This window comes from Simochromis diagramma, unplaced genomic scaffold (genome assembly GCF_900408965.1).
Source record: "Simochromis diagramma unplaced genomic scaffold, fSimDia1.1 OVJJ01000107.1, whole genome shotgun sequence".
In the NCBI taxonomy this organism is placed as follows: domain Eukaryota; kingdom Metazoa; phylum Chordata; class Actinopteri; order Cichliformes; family Cichlidae; genus Simochromis; species Simochromis diagramma.
This window is the reverse complement of record NW_024387209.1, coordinates 137,729-143,265: the sequence shown is the minus strand read 5'-3', so window position 1 is coordinate 143,265 and position 5,537 is coordinate 137,729. Positions and strand designations below refer to the sequence as shown.

At 40.5% G+C, this 5,537-nt stretch overlaps 1 long non-coding RNA gene across 1 annotated transcript; it reads right to left on the bottom strand.

Moving 5' to 3' along the window:
- Positions 1 to 3,747: 3,747 nt before the first annotated feature.
- Positions 3,748 to 4,781, bottom strand: LOC120746095. Its single transcript, XR_005698776.1, has 2 exons — positions 4,077 to 4,781; positions 3,748 to 3,780 (listed from the first exon to the last, which is right to left on the bottom strand). It is a non-coding gene; the product is annotated as an uncharacterized LOC120746095 (long non-coding RNA).
- Between the last annotated feature and the right edge of the window lie 756 nt (positions 4,782 to 5,537).

The window sequence follows — 5,537 nt, the reverse complement described above, 5'->3', positions numbered from 1 at the left end:
GTTTCCTCTTTTATCCACTCTGTTTTAACACTACTGCAGCTTTGTAGGTGATGTAATGGTAAATGGCCTGTATTTGTATATCGCTTTACTTTGTCCCTATGGACCCCAAAGCACTTTACACTACATTCAGTCATCCACCCATTCACACACACATTCACACACTGGTGATGGCAAGCTACATGTATGCTGTATGCTGCTTCTAAAAACACGCCTGACAGTGGAATACTAAAATATTGTGGGCAGATCAGAAACGAACAAAAAAAGGAAAAAAAAAAAGAAGCTATTTTCTTCCTCTTGTAGTGCTGCTTCGGATTTTAGATTCAGATTTAAGTTTTTGTTTTCACTTTTTTTAATATGAAAAGTGAACAATATTTAAAAGGCAAACACGACACTGGAACTCTTTAAAGATTCAAATGTGTTCACAGGTGTAGGTGCAGTCCAACAGGTGGCAGTGTTGCAGCACAGAGCCACTGATGGGGCTGCTTAATAGTCTGATAACCACACTCGTGTTCACCTGCAGGACACGGAGGATATTTTTAAAAAGCCTCTTAAATTGGGGAAAATCTGAATGGAGTCTGGTGCTGTCTGAGCTCTCAAGTTTCACCTGATATTGACCTGCTGCACGAACCACAAGCAGTTGAAAAAGTTTTTATCCCCATACCTGAGCTCACACTCACTGATCAGGGTTCATGCTGTTTATCTGTGACACATATAGGGCCACATGGACGCAGCAGATACATAACGAGCCACCAACTCCAGCTTTGACTCGATTTAATATTGTTGCGTTGTTGTTATTTCTGCATCAATAAAACTAATGGTGTCCAGCTTCAACACTGCAAGACACCAATCACGTTGTAGTGATGTCATAGTTTAATAATGTGGAAAGAGTCAGGCACCACAACAACAGGATAATAAGAGTTGCACGCTAGATTTGCAGCACGTGTATTTGTTCAGAGAGAGAATGGATTAATAAAGAGGATTTTTGTGCAGCAGTCAGCTCTTTGTGAGCTCGAGACTTCATCGACACTTTCATCACACAGTAGGGCTGCTCAATTAATCGAATTTTAATCACGATTACGATCTGGGCTTTCAACGATCATTAAAAATGACTGAGCCGATTATTAGCCCCTCCCTCATTTATCCGCAACACCTTAAAGGCCGGTCCATGAAAATATTGTCGGGCATAAACCGGTCCGTGGCGCAAAAAAGGTTGGAGACCGCTGATTAAGAGGACCCGAGGGAAGCTCGGAAAGCTAAGCAGAAGTTATTTGGAGAGGAGAGTGACTGCCGTTGGTTGAAAAGAGAGGTTAAAAAAAACTTCAGTGGTGTTGCACACTATTTTATATTATTTTTTTAAAGTCATTGTTAACCCTTTAAAGCCGGTCAGAGCAGCACGCTCCGTTTTGCGTAACTATTTTTAAATCCCTGTAGAATCTGAACCATGTAAGCTAGCGCAATAATTTGTTTTGCATATGAAACCGGAGGAGTTGTACTTACATCTTATGCCATCAGCTTGTCCTCGGTCACGGTTTCGTTCCACATATAGCTTTGCAAAAACTGCATAAAAAGCGCTTGCAGGAACAAAAACATAATATTCCAGAAACACGCTTTGCCGTTCCTATCAGCTGTTCGTAACATTTCCCACAGTGAAATGATGCACATGCTGTTTTCTTTGCAAATTTGCATCATAGGATTGTTTTTTGTTTTTCCTGCAGTATATAAAAATTGCTGTATCTCCAAAATAAAACTATGAAGACACAAAATAAATTTCCTGTGGTGGGAAACTATTTTTTGCAACTTTATTGTATTTAAAGTTTTGAGGGATAAACCTCTTAAATTTCTCCAAGTAGAAATATATGTAAACAAAACAAAAGCGATTTTCAATTTTTTTTGTAGTTTATTGCACTTTTTTGCAATTTATGTAATTACTATGGACTTAATGCATACATATTATTAAAATATGGGCTATAACAGTTGTATTGATGTATAGCAACTTGAAATGCTCCCACAAATGGCACTACAGCATATTAAAAAAAAAATAATATAAGCTCTGGTGGACTTGGTTCTATAGTAGGTCTTAAAGGGTTAAATAAATATCGTCAAATAATCGTGATCTCAATTTCAGTGAAAATAATCGTGATTATCATTTTTGCCATAATCGAGCAGCCCTATCACACAGTTTCTGCACTGAATTAGATCTAAAGAGGAAACGTGTCCTGATTTCTATTCACTAATCACAGCAGCATGATAATTTTCTGCACTTTTTAAAGACCCCTGAGCTGCTGCTGCACAAACACTGAGGTGTTCCTAATAAGGTGCTTGTGCTGCTGAACTGACCTGTGACTTTCAGAGTTATCTTGGTCTGATAGTCCACTATGGGGATGTCGCAGTCATACGGGCCGGCGTCGTCCGCCCTCAGGCCCTTTATGAGGATGGAGAAGTTTCCAGTCTCGTATTGGTTTGGAAAGCTGAACACGCGACTTTTGAACTTTGGATCCATTTTACCCTCTCTGTCGTTGATGATGTCCAACACAACTTTGTCATCCTTGTCCCTCCAGAAGGCGTTGACCTCCTTGGGCAGCTTTTCAGAGTAGACGCAGGGCAGGAGGACCTCACCCCCGATGAAGCCGGTCCTCACAGACTGGCTGCTGGCTGCAGGACGACAGGACAGGTGAGTTACAGATTACCTGTGCACAGCTTCACCACAGCTCTATGCTTTAGCTCACTGTTTAAGCAACAGACTAAAAAACTTAATGTTCCAGTTTTTCTCTGGATAAACATCTCTCCTCTGATCATCACAAGCCAATTTATGGAATCAGTCTGTTGTTTGGAAAAACCTTAAACACATAAAACACTCACTGGATGTTCTCCTGCTTAGTAAACCCTCATGAATGTCTTTAAATATGCAGAGGACTGTAAATTTTTACTGTGATTAAAATCTGCCACACGATGATGGGAATACTCGGTAATCGCTGCTGCACTGTGTAATTCATGCTCAGTGCTGTGAGTGAGTGACCTGCAAACATCATGTGACTTTGAGCACAGGGAAAATCTCACAGCAGAGGAAGAACATGAGCAGTATTTTAGCATTAATTAATCTGACTCAGCTGTAAATGTCTGTCCTGAGACTCTGAGGGGCCGCAAGCTGAAGCCAAGAACAGCTTCCCTCTTTTCCTAACTGTAATCCAAGTCCTTCATCGAATTCAAAACGAGGGTGTTCACACAATTAACTTAATAAAAACAAAGATAAGCTGCCAGAAGATCTGTCTGTGTGGAGCTGATTTGTACAGAATCTGACAAATCCTGCTTCTTTTCCACTGGTTGTTACTCTGTAAAGCAGGAACATCAAACTCATTAGGGTGACGTACAGCCCATTTTTATCCGAGGTGGTCTGAACCAGTGAAACTGTCCTGTCTGTAAAGTGAAGTTTAACTACACATTTAGTTGAGATGATTTCATTTAGGAAAAAAATAAGTGTCATTTCAATAATATTCTTCAGTTTTCCTACATGTTAAAAAACATCCTGCTGTAGTAAGTGGGAGACATCTATCAGAGCAACTCGTAAACTGTAAGAAATCAACATGGAAAATTATATAAAATGTTTTAATGGCTGATTGTACAGACTGAAATGAAATGAAAGCCCCTGTTCTGTTAGTTACTTTAGGGTAGTATGAATGGGTTTTATCAGCAAGAAAAACCTGGGAACTTCAGCTCTTTGGGGTTTTTTGGGTTGTTTTTTTTTTTTTAACACTGACTTCAAATATAACATTTGTTTTAATGCTTTTATTCTGAAAACAAACCGAAAAGACAATACCACAGAGGTTAAAGTTTTCAAACTGCTGCAACATCTGTGTATGATCTTTGTACGTCTCTGGAAGGAGGGATGGGCTAAAGAAGGCTAGCATGCGCAAAGATGCTTCCAGCACTTGCTTTTGGGCTTGTACTGCACAACTGTATGTCAGAACCAACAACTCTCACAGATTACATTTTCTCTGTGCTCATCGCTGACATCTTCCACACTTTGCTGAGAATGAAAAAAGTGACAGCGTGGCACTCATCAGCTAATATGTTTTCACCATGTTTCTTTTCCCACACAGTCCACTCTGAGATTGCCAGGAATATTCTGGATGAAGCGCAAGCATGCCCCCCCCCCCCCCCCATTCAGTTTCTCATTGTCAAGCTAAAAAGACTTTCTGGCAGCCAGGCTTATTGCTTATAAGCTGACACACTAGTTCTAGTTCTAATTCTTTGAATAAGAACTAAAAACAAATACATGATAAAAATAATTGATGCGAGTCCAGCATCCCCAGTTGGTTTACAGGTCAGTTAATCACTAAGTGTAACAGAGATCTGTGGAAAATTTGGGAGTGTTTTTATTTTTATTACCCTGTTTTTTTACTGTTATTTTGCTGTGATTTTTCTCTTTTTTTATGTATTTGTACTGATTTTTGTCCTCTGTTCTTTCCTGTGATTTCACTTTTCTTTACTGTAGTTTTATGGATTTTATCTTTGTTTTTGTTTGTTCTTTGTTTATTTGGAGGGGCGCCATTCTTTCATGTATTCAGCACAGGCCTGGAGCTGGTGATAAACAAGGGAGAAAACCACACACTCACAGATTATTTTATGTTACTTTTACAGCTGAAACTAGAAAATAATTCCAGGCAACCTGCTTACATTACATTTGGGCGACCGTGGCTCAGTGGGTTGGGAATCGCATCTGTAACCGGAAGGTCGCCGGTTCGATCCCTGGGCTCTCTGTCCTGGTCGTTGTGTCCCTGGGCAAGACACTTTACCCTACTTGCCTACTGGTGTTGGCCAGAGGGGCCGATGGCGCGATATGGCAGCCTCGCTTCTGTCAGTCTGCCCCAGGGCAGCTGTGGCTACAACTGTAGCTGCCTCCACCAGTGTATGAATGTGAGAGTGAATGAATAGTGGTATTGTAAAGCGCTTTGGGTGCCTTGAAAAGCGCTATATAAATCCAATCCATTATTATTATTATTATTATTATTATAAAGGTTAATTCATTTGTAATAAATCCAGTCATAAAGACGGTAACAGGATCCTGATTTTCTGCACAGTCTTTAGGGTTTTTTTTTTTCCATAGTACCTACTGGGACAGGCCCAACGTGGCACGACTCTTTTTTCCATTACAATCGAGTACAACCTAAAGCACATCGGGTTGTTATAGCAACGTAGGGAAGTGTCTTGTGACGTCAGTTGTATGCAACATGGACGCCGAGGTGATGGTATACCTGATTTAGGTGAAGGAGACGCTCTCATGACTTATCGAGTGATGCCACTGATTAGCCAATTGATGGCATGGAGTCTGTTGGACGGTCTCAGACCATTTGGAACCCTAAAAAACCATGTCGTTAATGACTCTCCGGCCACCCTGCAGCCTCTTTGTTGTGTGCATCACTGTATGAAGAAGTGATTGTGTATCCACAGTATCAAAAGGCTCCCTGCTCATCTCTGCTCTTTGCTCACATGCAAACATACACTAACTAAACTGGATCTAAATCCTCTTCTGTCCACAA